Source organism: Podarcis vaucheri (genome assembly GCF_965113315.1).
Source record: "Podarcis vaucheri genome assembly, chromosome: 2".
Classification (NCBI taxonomy): Eukaryota; Metazoa; Chordata; class Lepidosauria; order Squamata; family Lacertidae; genus Podarcis; species Podarcis vaucheri.
Window position 1 is genome coordinate 34,522,949 of NC_138760.1, and position 14,758 is coordinate 34,537,706.

Below are 14,758 nucleotides of genomic sequence, written 5' to 3' on the forward strand. Positions count from 1 at the left end.
GCTAGCAGTAAGCTGGAGTTTGAAGGCTGTCAATATCTGCTGTCGATTTTATGCTGTATGCCTAGCAGACACAATGAATATGTTTGGCCTTGACCAAGATATGTGGTTAAAAGTGCCACCGCTTAGGGAAATGGTTGATGGAACACTCATGGAACACTTGATAAAAAAAGCGCTGTTGTTTACAAGTGACATGTTTCAGAGTAAAATAATAATAATAATCCATTTGGACAGGGAGGATGGAGTCTCACAATGATTGTCACTTCTGGGGCAAGAGGAGTGTATTTGGCGGTTGCCCAGCAATGACCCAGTTCTCTTTCTGACCTAGGTTGCCAACTCTTGAAAGAGTTGGAAAGAAAGTCCTGGTCTAGCAACAAATGCATTCACACACAATATAATTTATCCTTGGAAAACCAGGAAGAGAGAGGAACATGGACATTGGCTTTCCTTTCCCAGCAACAGGGAGGGAGGGAGCAAAACACCTAAGCCGGTCAGTCAGTCACTTCACGTTTGACCTAGATGACCCTTGAGGTCCCTCCCAATAATACAATTCCATGATTCTCACTACCTGCAGAATGCTTCTTGGTCTCAACTCTAGAGGCTTCAGCTGGCCATGTGTATAATTTACTTCTCTCCGCAGAAAGACCCACCTGGTGCCTGCTTCATCACTGTTGCAGTGCCAGGCAAATAGGTACTTTTTTCCCCAGGGCATTAGGCTAGTACCAATGTTATTATATCATATTTTATCTGAATTCGCAGTTTTAATTGGTTTTCACCTTTTTTTGTATTGTATTTTCTGTTTAGAGACGACTGTAGCTAAGCATTATATAAATTGTTTAAATAACTTTATTGTTCAATCCATTTTTTAATATACTTTGGTAATTCTTTCCTTGCGTTTTTATTTGCTTGTAAGTTGCTTCCAAACTTTTTAGTGGGAAGTGATATAAAAATTAAATAAGCCTAAAAACAACAACCCTAACCCTAAAACCTCAAGGTAACTGCTACAGACAGGTAGAAGGGAAGAGAGAGAGAGTCTTGCTGGCTGCTTTTGAGTCATGATAGGCTTTAATCCCAACTGGTGTCCTAAAGTCAAATGCTTCTTTCACCCCCTTTCTGTATCTTCTGACTTCTTTTTTTTGCTCCAATTAGAAAAGGAGAAAAAGGGTTTAAAATATTCTTGTTTCAACTGCTCTACTTACAAAAGCATTAGGAGATTACAGGCAGCCTAGAAACGGGGGCGGGGGGGGGGGACAATGGCACTTGCACTGACATATCTTTTTGTTAATCACAGCCCATCATCATCCCCAAAGACAAAAGTCTAACCGTGTTGCAGGTTTAATTCCATGGGCTTTGGACAAAAATAGCACCCCACCCCACCCCCCCATTAACAAAAAGGAGAGAGGGATTTGAAAGTTAAAGATGAAAGCCTGGCCTCTTCATAAGTAGAGCCCTGTGGATTTGGTGCAGTTGCAGAATTTCTAGTGTTAACACGATTTATGCCTACGTTTGCTAGCTGCCACAAACTGCAAAGCCCTAAGATAGGGCAACAGCCTCTGTGCAAGCGTAACAGAGGGCAGAGCAATGCAAACTCCCCTTATGCTGGCTGGGAGGCGGGTAGGGAAGAGCAGAGGCGTCCTTTTGCCCAGCTCTGGCTAAGCTGCCCTCCCACCGCCTGCAGCCAATGGAAGGAGGCAAGCGTCACTCCATTAGTGCCAGCCTCTCCTTTATGCATGTCAAACAGAGGTACCAACTCCCTAGGGCCTTGGGTGCCCAAACACCCAGAAAATTCCCCATGAAGGGGCTGGGCACCCACAAATTCCGGTGCCAGCCCCATGCATGCTATATGGCAACCACGGCCCCAGGCACCCATGGTCATGGGCCAAGCTGGCACTCCTGCTGCCAAACATGCCAATGCAGCAATCTTACTGGCCCCACCTCCCACAAGCAAATGTGGCCAGGGCTATGCCACTCAGGGAAGCCCTGTAAGGGCAGGGGGCTAGCAAGGTTTGGACAGCACCCTTTGTAAAGATGTATAAACCAGGAAGTCCTTGTTTGTTTGTTTCTATATCTATACTCTTCCTTTTCTCCAAGGAGCCCCCACATTGTATTTTCACAACAACCCTGTGAAGTAGCTTAGGTTGAGAGAGAGAAGAAGAGCTTAGATTTGATATCCCGCTTTATCACTACCCGAAGGAGTCTCAAAGCAGCTAACCATCCCCTTTCCCTTCCTCCCTCACAACAAACACTCTGTGAGGTGAGTGGGGCTGAGAGACTTCAGAGAAGTGTGACTGGCCCAAGGTCACCCAGCAGCTGCATGTGGAGAAGCGGGGAAGGGAATCCGGTTCACCAGATTACGAGTCCACTGCCGGCCAAAGGTCACCCAGTGAAATTCATGGCCGAGTTGTGACTTGAACCTGGGTCTTCCGAAGTCTTAGTCAGCCTCTCACTGACTCTGGTTCCTACCTCACCTCCTCCAATAACTTTCTGGGAGACTTTAGGCAAGCGACTCTCTCACCCAGCTTTAGCATCACCCTTCTCCCTCCCTGCTACAATATGGGGATAATAATAATAATAATAATAATAATAATAATAATAATAATAATAATAAAAAAACGACCTTCTTGGACTGATATAAGAAAATGTGCATGAAGCACTTGGAACATTTAGGAGAAAAAGCAGTGCTTTTAATTTGGTAAGATGAACCCCTGGTCCTTCCGCTGTTTCTCCGCGTGACCAGAATGCAATAAAACAGTTGAAAATCTATACTAGTAAGGGGTATATATATATATATATATATATATATATATATATATATATAAAAGAGCAGATAAAAACCAACCAAAAATCAAAAACCAACCAGTGGTAAAAACACCGAACAGTGCCTATGTTAAAAAAATGTTAAGTAAAAGTAATTGTAATCATTTTTAAAAACCCACCCATTGTACATGATTCTTACCGCACACATCTAAGTAATGTATTGGCAAGGTTCCTACTCTTGGGGTTTGCCTTTGTGGTTGCAGGGTTTTGGTGGCTTTTAGAAGTAGCATTTCACTAGCATCGATAGCTAAGCCTAACAACAGCAAGCCCACTAATGTCTCAACAAATGAAACTGATCTGTAGAAAATGTAACTTGAAAAAAAGAGACATTGCACATACTGTTGTAAACCAATAAATCTTTAATAAAAAAATACATTTAAAAAATTGGCTTTGGTACATCTGTATTGTAATGTAATATGTGAAAACCAATAATACAAAAGAATCAATAATAATAATAATAATAATAATAATAATAGATTTAGCGGAGGAGAGGAACCCACACTGAGCTCCGGGCAGGGGAGATGGGGGGACATAGGACCCTGCAACTTGCAGTCTTTCAACTGTCACAGGGAGATGTTGTGCCCTGAGCAGTTCATAATAACCTTCACTTCCTGAAATTATTTTTTAGCGGCATAAGTAACATAGGTAAATAGGATTAGCACACTCAGAAGGCCCTGGCAGGATAATCCACATCCTCATCATTGTAATATATTGCTAAGTGACGAGAGCCATCGAGTCGCAGGGGTCAGAGGCCTCCCAAGTTACTTCACAGTCAGCATAAGGAAGTGCAGGCGCCGAGGCATCTAGACTGCAAATGTGTGGCTGCAGAGGTAATGTGGCTGGGAAGCAACATCTCTATATTCCTGGGGGTGGGGAATTGAGATCATCTTATGTGGACCCTCAGTTTAACACACATACCAAAATAATATAAATATGTTATCAAGCGCCTTTCAGGCCAATTTGGTAATGTTCAAGCCGATGCATGGAGGTTCAGGCAAGATTTCAAGCATGGCCAGGGCTGGCTCAAGACATTTTGTCACTTGAGGCAAAACAGAAAATGGTGCCCACGCTGTCTTACTTCCCTGACCGCCCCCACCCCCAGCCGCCTGAGGTGACTGGAAGAAGGAAATTCTGTTGTGCTGAACCCAGTGGGGGAAGAAAAAGGAGGCCAGAGAGGAACTGGCAGTGGCAGCAGAGACTCTGCTCTTCCCAAGTGGCAGCCATGAGCAACCAGCGAAGGCAGTGAGTGGCACTCTACTCAGGCACCTAGATCTGCCACCCCTACCAGCTGTCCCCAGCCTGAGGCAGCTGCCTTACTGAGGCTAATGGGTAGGCTGGCTCTGACCCTGGCAAAACAAACTCTCTTCCTTTTACCCCAAAGGTAGATGCCAATATTATATTTAGTTAATACGTTTGTATTCAGCCCTTCTTCCAAGGACATCAGGAGATATATATGTGGGGACAACAGGCACCGACTCTGTAGGGCTGAGGTCCCCCCAAAGTATGTGGGGTCCCCAATTCAGAGTGCTGGTTTTGACCTATAAAGCCTTGAATGGCTCAGGACCGCAATACCTCATGGACCGCCTCTTTCCATATGAACCTACCCAGACCCTGAGATCATCCTCTGAGGCCCTTCTTCGTGTGCCTCTTCCACAAGACATCAGGAGGGTGGCGTTCTCTACAGGGGCTCCCTGTCTGTGGAATACTCTCCCTGGGGAAGTTCGCCTGGCGCCTTCATAATACACCTGTAGGCACCAGGCAAAAGCGTCCCTTTTAAACCAGGCTTTTGGTTGATTTGATTGGTTGGTGCCCTTTTAAAATGTGGTTTTTGGGGGAGGGGGTTGTTTTTTATTTTGATTATATATTTTGTGGTTTTATATTTTGATTTTGTTCCGTGAACCGCCCTGAAACCTCCAAGTATAAGGCAGTACAGTGGTACCTCGGGTTAAGAACTTAATTTGTTCCGGAAGTCCGTTCTTAACCTGAAACTGTTCTTAACCTGAGGTACCACTTTAGCTAATGGGGCCTCCCACTGCCGCCGTGCCACCGCCTCGTGATTTCTGTTCTCATCCTGAAGCAAAGTTCTTAACCTGAGGTACTATTTCTGGGTTAACGGAGTCTGTAACCTGAAGCGTCTGTAACCCCAGGTACCACTGTATATAAATCCAATAAATAATGAAATAATAATAATCCGGGGATGGGGCTGAGCGCCCCCATCTTGAGGGGCCAGGCTGCAGTGGCAGCGGGCCTCGTTGGGCTTTCCTGCCCTGTGGTGACGCATGACCCTGCCGGGCCTCACAGCCTCCTCCTGACGCGTGTGACATCACATGTGTGTGTCGCACATGTGATGTGATGTGCATGTGACGAGGCCCCCCTCAGTGTCGGGCAGAACTCGGTGCCTCTGGTGGAGACTATTTTGTTTCTCTACATAAGACCCCTGTGAAGGCCGCTAGAAATAAACTTGCCCAAGACCATCCAGTGAGGTGCAAGGGTCAGTAGTGACTGGAACCCAGGTTTCCCCAGTCCAAGACCAAAACTCCAGCCACTCTACTCCTTAGGCTTTCACACTGGTGTTTGATTACACAGCAACAACCCCAGTTTTGTCACTTTAAGTGAAGCAAACCTATACATGTCTCCTCAGAAGTAAATCCTATTAAGTCCTATGGGATCTACTCCAAGGTAAGCAGCAATAGGATTGTAAGATATGAATACGCTTGCCAGTCCCAGTTTTCCAAGGACTGCATACCTCCGTGATATATATGCAACATGATTGTTGCATCCATTCTTTGATTTTCTTGGTTCACACTTAAAAAAAAAAAATTAAGTTCGTACCTAAAAACAGAAACAAACATATTGAGTGAAGTAACTTTAGACCAGAAACCTCCAATCTGTGAGGCATCTGTGATCCACAGAAACAGTGCTCCTTTGGGAGGAAGGGGAGGGCAGGATATAAATTGAATAAATACATAAAGACGTACTGAGCAAGGGGAAATAAAAGGAGGGTGATCAGCTTTGCCACCATATTAAAAAATGGTTATCACCACTGCAGACAAAGAGCAAATCCAGTGCTCTGTTACGAAAACAACCCATGCATCTGAAGGCTGACATTGTTTTATCAGCCCCAAACAACGTCTGTTATTGAGTCAGAACCTGCACATATCAGAGAACTGTCCCCTGGCTAGCTTGATCCAGTGAATATTGGCCTCCCTACCTTCTTCACATTTGTTCAGGCTTAACTTCCAGCTGTTTGTTCTTGCTCTGCATTTTTCTGTTAGAGTGAAGAACACTTTAGTGCCCAAAAGATTCTCCCTGGGAAGATGCTTATACACAACCATCAAATGACTTCTTAATCTTATTTGTGATAGGCTAAACTGATTTAGCTCTTTTGAGAACCTTACTCAAAGGACCCATTCACATGTTGCAATTTGCAAATGGCAGAACCTCCACTGCACTCTTGACACCAGCAGCGGCTCCATGGCAATGGTGCTCTCTTTCTCTCCCACCCCCACCCTGGTGGAAAGGCATGGCAGTCAACTGTATTGGCAAGGTGTTTTTTATTTGTTTGAAACGCGTGCAGTGTTTATGATAACTCTATTTTAGTTTCTGTAAAGATACCTAAAAAGCTCTTAAGCAGGCAAGTTTCCCCTGAAACTACATTCAGTTGTAGGGACCACCAGGCCTTCATTAAGTACAGTGGTACCTCAGGTTAAGTACTTAATTCGTTCCGGAGGTCTGTACTTAACCTGAAACTGTTCTTAACCTGAAGCACCACTTTAGCTAATGGGGCCTCCCGCTGCTGCTGTGCTGCCAGAGCGCGATTTCTGTTCTCATCCTGAAGCAAAGTTCTTAACCTGAAGCACTATTTCTGGGTTAGCGGAGTCTGTAACCTGAAGCGTATGTTACCTGAAGTGGTACCTGAGGTACCACTGTATCATGAGCTAGCCAGTTTCATGGGCCTCTCATGTAGGGCTCAAGCATACACATGACTCAAAGAACTATATGTATCACTTGCTCGTCTTTTGTTCCTGGATTGTAATTCCAGCCTGATTTCCCCCACCTCCCACCTCCAATACATGGGCACTTCCAGATTTCTCAGGGTACAATGCATCCCATGGGGGGGGGGGTTACATTGTGGGCTAGCACAGTGACACATACATAGTTTTGAGCATGAGCCGATTTGCATATAGGGTGGATACATTGGTGTACAGCAAACGTTAGGCCCAGATTTTGTTTGATCAATACCAAAAAAAAAAGGGGGGGGCTCTGAAAGAAAAGTATTTGAGACAGACATGTTTTGACAATCCCTTTTGTTCCTGGCTTCTAGGCAACCATCTCAGCAGCTTGCAAGCCTGCTGAATGAGGGCTGCTTTTCAGGTGTCATTTGGAAAACCCATCTGCTAAATAAATAAATAAATCCATCCACAACCCTGGTAGTAATCAAATATCGTATTTTCCTGTGTATAAGATGAGGTGTTTTTTTTCCCCTTTTTTTCTTTTAAGTAAAAAAATTGGGGGTCGTCTCTTATACACGGATGGTGCGTGTGGGATCGCGTTAGCGAAGTGGTGTTGGACTTGTGTCAAGGTGGAAGGCGCTGAGGGGGCACCACCGAGGAGCCGCTGTGGCAAAGAGCAGGGCCCAGAGCCAGGCATGCTGTGGCCGCTCGCCTTCCAGAGCACCTTGTTCGCCAGCTAAGGCTGACATGCGGGGACACAGTGGTGCTGGAGATCACCTACTGTGCCAATCAGCCCCAGTCCCACCCCCCAACTGAGGACGGGAAATGTGCAGGGTTCAAGTTCTGCCCTTTGACCCAAAAGCCCTTCCTGTTAATGAGGAGAGAGGTTTGCTGGTTGCAGTAACTCAGGAATGTGTGGAGGAATACACTCTGCACATGCTTGGGAGTGCTGCCCTCATTTCTTAGGTTTTTCCTTTCTTTTATCTTCATGGGGTGGATTCCAAAGCTAAAGCTATGCTTAGGTGTGCCCGCGCTGCAGCAATGCCATTGCTCTGCTATTGCACCACTGATTCTGATTTTCTGAGTGCAAGTGGCGAAGTGTACTGCCCTGGGGGTTACTACGCTGGTGCTTTGAATATTTATTAAAATATCAAAGTTGTTCAAAATATTGATTTCTCAGTTTTGGGTGCAAAATAAATATGGGGTTGTCTTATACCCGGAAAAATGCAGTATTCTTCACTACTTGGTGGATACATTTCTGCATTCCCATATGTAGTGCCATTGTTCTTAGATTCTAAACTGCAATCAAACCGTTGCCACGATTCTTTACCTAAGTGTGCTTAGAAATTTCACACCTAAGAAGTCAAAGAAGACTGTACAATAAAGTGGCAGAAAAGCAATCCAGGACATGACAGCCTCCAGTGAGGTGGACTTTGGAGTGATCATTCTCAAGAAAATCAACTCCAGTGGACATATCGAGCTGGCAGAACAGGAATTCATATAAAAATTGATTGTGTAAACCAGGGTTTAAAGAGTGATTATGGGTTTTTCTCTTATAAAACCCAAGTGAAGCATTTATCATTATATATATCCATATCCCTTGCCATCTGAAGCTGTTTGTTGTGTAGGTTACCATCGCTTTAACAATGAGGGTTGCTGAGAGTAAATATTCACATCCTTACGCCGCTTGCTGCCAGCTTATCCACTCTTGCATCTGAAGAAGTAGGTTGTAACCTATGAAAGCTGATGCCGTAATAAAGATTAGCTTGAAAGAATGCTAACTGAATCCATACTTTGCTGTAACCTAGCACAGCACTCCAAGCGTACAGGAAGAGGTGATTATGGAACAAGACCTTATTGCCAGTTCTATGCTCCAATACACCACAAGCCCAAGCTGGAAGTTTTAATGTCAAACCACTTGATTCCTGCTTTACAACCTGCCATTACTGCCAGTGCAATGCACATTGTAAATAGCAGCACACACTTAATGGTCGGTGATTACTGGACCTAAACCAAAAGAAAATTGCTGAACTTGAGTACGGAGAGCTTTTGGCCGCAGGTGAGAGAGACCCAGACGCTTTACCTGGATTTGATGGAAAAGAGCAACAAATAATACTCCGGCTATCAAAGCAGGAGCTGATCAGCATTACAGCTTACTGTATGGCCTTAACCCCTTCTTGCATTAATTAGCATGTTGGCTATATGAGGCTGGTTATCCCACAGACGAGGGTCTTTTGTATGCATGTGCTGGAATTCTCCTGCAGCCTTTTCTTATTACTCTATGATTTTCAGAAAAATAACACTCATCGCAAAACAAAACATGCATTTGCCTCCGCAACTGGCACTTCTCAATGTGTGGGAAGGTGAAGATGAAGATGTAACATACAATTTATTAATTTCTTTTCTAATTTCTTTCTTGCAGTTGGTGGCTAGATTGGAGATAGCAAAAAACTGAAAACTAGCAGATACCTTGGCCTTTGAAGTGTGGCTACATAATCTGTGGAACATCATTGCGGCAGACAAATCGACTTCCACAGTAAATAATAATAAATAATAATATCAATGGATTTCTTTGCCTCCTGGCATCCTGTTCATGGATTGTGTCAACGCAAATAAACAAACACTCAGTATGTCACAAGCTTTTCTCCAGCTCTGAGATAAACCCTGTTCGTCTACCAAAAAGGACAGTTATAAACATTTTTACCTTACTTCTGTGTCGTCCTAAGGCTGGCACACATGCATTCTTTTCACAAATGATGTATATCAAGTGATGCAGGGAACAGAAGACAGGGAGAGAGCTGTTGCCTATTTGGGGCTCGTTCTTCTTCTTCTTCTTCTTCTTCTTCTTCTTCTTCTTCTTCTTCTTCTTCTTCTTTTGGTTACTTACATGTTATAACTATTGAACTTACGTAACTATTTGTATCAACACTATTACTTACCTGTGATACTTTGTCATGAACTGGCAGGGTGACGAGGGGAGTGGGAGAGGAAGAGGATCCCAGTGAGGGGTGTAGCCAACACTGGGACACACTGGGGCAAGCAGGGGATGGGGAAGAAAGTACAGTTGTACCTTGGTTTTCGAACAGCTTAGTTCTTGAACGTTTTGGCTCCTGAACGCCGCAAACCCGGAAGGGACTGGTCTGGTTTGTGAACTATTTTTGGAAGCTGAACATCCGACAGGGCTTCTGCAGCTTCTGATTGGCTGCAGGAGCTTCCTGCAAACAATCAGAAGCTGCGCTTTGGTTTCCAAATGTTTTGGACTTCCAGAACGGATTCCGTTCAACTTCCAAAGTACAACTGTACTCACAGGTTGATGAAGGATGGCAAGGGGATGGGGGTCCGTGAACAGGAAGCAGAACAGCAAGATGCATCACCAGGGCCAGAGGAACACCTGTCTCCATGAACATGGTGAGCTCTGAGGAGTAAGGAGCAGTGGGAGGGGCACCTAGGAGGCTGAGGCAGGCAAGGGTCCACAGCCCAGCTCCCTAGCTGACCAGATGGGAGGAGGAGTGTGATTCGTCAGCTGCAGTAGGCTGCAATCAGCATGCAAAGTACAAAAGGGAGACAGAGCTGAGGTGGTGGGTCTGCTCAACTGCCCACGATGTGATGGACCTTGGCTTGGGTGCTTCTGGACCTCTATGGGACTGTGCTTTGGGTTTGACTCTGGACTGTACCCTGACTGCTGGACTTCGAACTTAGCTACTTGGTTTGACCCTGGATTGCGTTTCCTGATCTTTGGACTTTGCTTGTGTGGCTTGACCCCTGGACTTTGAACTCTGGATGTAACACATTGACTTGCTGCAAGGTAGGCCAGGAGTTCAGGACATACTTGTACTCAAAAATCCCCAAATCACCATTTAAAATAAAAACAAAAATATGAATTTTGCAACAGATAAATAATGCATCTTTGAATATAACTAAAATGAGAGAAGAGTGCTGCTGGATCAGACTAGCTGGGCCCATTCACACCATTCTGTTTCCAGTACAGACAAACCAGATTGCCTTTTTCATAATTTACTCTCTACTTCTGCTAGTCACAGGGTTGGGGAATGAAAAATGCTAAAATCTTGCTCTTAAATATGCTAAACCACCCACCACCAGCAGCAGCTTTTGAGATTTCACCAGATATTGCCCACACACCTTTGCATCTGCCTTCTCTACTACAAGATCCAGAGGTTTGCTCTTCAAAACAATCTACTGGAAGTCAAGGCTCTTGGGACACTGAGATCTGCAGCCAGTACTAAATTGCACACTGGTGTGCAGGACCGGCTCCAGATTTCTAGAGGCATAGGGTATCAGTGGGCTCCTTAATACCTCCCTTTCTTCCTCAAACCATACCTCCCCTGTCTTGATCCCACAGTTTAAGCTAAACCAAATGTTGATCAATTGTCAAGCGAAAACTCAAACTTTAGTATTTCACTACAAGCATTTCAGTTCTTCTTTCTGTGCTCCTCCCAGTGGTCATTCCTCCTCTGGTTACTGTTGTGGATACACGACCTGACTGTCTTCAGGCACTATGGTCAGTCGTCTGCAAGGAATTCCCACAGAGCGGGGTTAATGTTACCAGCCTTCATGTCACGTTTGCAGATGTCTTTGTAATGCAGACTTGGTCTGCCAATGGGCCTGGTGCGTGTAGCAGTGGCGTAGCGTGGGGGGTGCAGGGGGGGCCGGCCGCACTGGGCGCAACATCTGGGGGTTAGGGTTAGGGGGCACAAATCCACTGGTTAGGGGGCGCAAATCCACGGGTTAGGGGGCGCAAATTTCTTGCCTTGCCCCGGGTGCTGAAAACCCACACTACGCCACGCCACTGGCGTGTAGCCAGCAAAATAAGCATAAAAGTTATAATGTAGACCAAAATCTAGGGTTCCCATATGTCCAGAATTTCCCAGACATAGCTGGAATACTGCAACTGGAAGCAGTGTCCAGGCAGAAATTGGAAAAAAATGTCTGGAAAAATCCGACTGTGTCATTTTGGGTGATTTTCCTGCAAAATTTCTCAAAAACTTCAGAAAAAATCTAATAATAAAGGAAAAAGAAATGCCATGGTGCATCTGCAGCAGCACAACCAGGTGTCTTCCTCTTCTCCTGCTGTAACAAAACATGTCTCTCCCATATCAATCTCTACAGCCACAGCAGGGGCAGTAAGCTTCCAACCATTTGACTTCACCCCCCAAAACACACGCCTCCATTGCCTCCCATGACAGACAGATGCAAACAAGTATAACTTAAAGGTACTGCTCTATCTTCTATACACCTACCCAGCAATAGATCCCGGGCCTACTTCTGGGTAAATATATATAAAATTGTACTGTCAGATGTAGAATTTGGGAGACATATCACTTGGAGGTAAACAGGAAATGCACACATTAAAAGTTAACCGCCAGAATAAATTTTATTCTCCTGAAATTACAAATTTTAAAAGTTACGTGTGAAACCTAAAAGACTATCAGATTGGATTAACACATAACTCCCTTTCCTTTTTCATTCTTTCATCAGAAAGCTGACTGTCTCTTAAATTCCATATTTGACAGTGCACATACATACCAGCCTTGTGCTTCCTGTTGGAAGTCAGTTGTGTCCTGCTGAACTAGATTGTGGATATCACACTATTGATTCCCACCCCCTTGCAGAACAATGCTGCTGTTATCTAATAACAACAAGCAACACATGCCTACCTCTTTCCCACACACACCTACCTCTTCCGCCCCAACCTTCTTCTCCACACACATTCCATGCTGAGTGACATATCCCACCTGACAACCAGGAAAGCCTTTTTATCAGACAAAGCATGTGGTTGGCAGCAGGCAACAAACAGACAAGTCCGAGGCTCTGCCCCTTCTTCCTCTATTAACACTCAGGAATACCTTTTGAACAGAGCAAAGCAAGCGAGCAAGTCATGGCCAGCAGCACATATCTAGACAGGCAGCCAGCAATCAAGTCCAGAGGCCCATTGCTCCTTCGTCTCTCGCATCCCCATCCAGAAAGCCTCTTCCCGGGGCAAAGCAGCCCCACTTATCTGCCCCATAACCACACATGGCTATGTGTCCTGGTGAGGAAAAGGGCAGGCAGTGAGTGGTGGTCCTAGGGCACTGTGGGTCATCATGAGTTCATGGGCCCCTCAGCCAGTGGGCCGCCTGGCCCCCTGCTGCCACTGGCCATGCTGGTGTAGCATGAGAATCATGGGATGCACACGCAACCTTAACTACTGGAATGTGTTCTCTTGTCGTGGGATGTGCCCCCCATCCTCTCCAACCCAGTGATCCAAGTGAAGGTGGTTCTCCACAAAGTTATGGATTGTGGAGCTTCCTTGAGCTGCTCCTCGTGGTGGCTTTGTGGGCTTCATTGTATATAAGGTGTTGACTTACAAAGGAGATTGGTGAAGACCAAAAAATTGGCAGGTGGAACATGTAGTCTGGCTCGGCCAAGTACTTGTAGTTCTGAGGATTTGGGGGTTGCAACATGTGTGGATGGAGGCAGTCTTAGAAGTCTAACCTATTTAAACACTACTAAGCTCATATGTAATGTCCACAGGAAACAGAGAGGAAGGTAAATGAGTGACAGGCAAGGTTGGAACCATGAAAGCCGAAGACAGAAACGGCCTCACTAAAGGTGTAAACAGGTGAGGTGCCGATCTTGGTTAGGAAGGGGACTTGACCTGAGGAAATCTCTAGGTCTCTTGATACTAAGAAGAGATACTAACAGCACAGCTTGCTGTTGTAGCAAGAACAACAACATGGTGTGTGGTTGGATGCATCCAATGAGCAATTGGTAGTGGATCAGCTGACTCCTGCCTCAAGGTGTGGGGTACCAGTTGAGCCTCTTGGCTCTCTTATCAGCAGCCCCTGCCCAAGATTGTAATAATTGGTGCAGTTACTTTGCTTGAAAATGCTGCAGTGCAGAGAAAAAGACTCTTGCTGAGTACTCCCAGTGTTTTAGCTACTTTGGTACCTGATAGAAGCCAAAGATAAAAATCTATGTTTGTGGAGTGGCTTGCTTCAAGGGTATTAAAAGTTGTCATTTCTTGCACGCTGAGCAAATGATGCCTTTCTTGTATTGTATTTGGTGAGGTATGCACTGAATTCCCTCCAGATGAACTTCATTACAGAGAATGAGCCTATTTCTCACTAAGTGGGGAAAAAATTGTTTAATTGCATTTACAAGGCAAAATCTGATGGAACAGGGAGATAAATTCAATCTCGGCTTCATTTCTCACACAAGAGACACAGTCAGACTTTGTGCCGATTAGAAAAATTCACACTGAAGGCACCATTTATAACACACCAGAACAACACGAAACATTTGGCCCTGAGGGAGGTGGGAATAGAATCTGAGACTTGCCTCTAATCTGCTTCCTTTATCATTTCCCCCACTTCTCAGTTCCTCACTCCCATCACTTGGCAGCCCCACTGTGTATTTATGCTCCATCTCTTTCAGGTGACTAATCATTAGACTAATTACTGGCTAATCAATGTTTAATTAAACCTTGGCTGTTAATTACAGAAAGTGCTACTGTAATGTGGGAGTAAAATATTTCTTAAATACTATTCTCCCCCTCCCGCTTTTCTGGCGGATGGTTGGTCTATATCTTGGAGTGAAATAAATTTCCATTCTTTCTTTTACTTGGTGCAGTGGGATCTCATTTGTTGATCAGAGTGTGCCTATGATGGTCCTCAAATGAGGCTGTATCATGCATAAAGAGATAACTGATTAGGGATGGGCACAGTCATCCATCCCAGCTCTGATTCAGAAACAGTTTGAATGAACTGGACTATTTACCCAAACATCAAAACTCCAAATTGCCCTCCTCTGTCTGCTTTCCCACCTATAGAGGAATGAAAATGGCCCCCTGCATCTTTTTTTCCTGTAGCAAGAAAAGTTGGTTGGTGCCACTTTTGAGCAGACAAATTTGATTGGTTGTCAGGAAAATGGCGATGCACACCAAGGCCAGCTGTGCCATTAGGTAGAGCAAGGTAGCTGCCTAGGGCAACTGT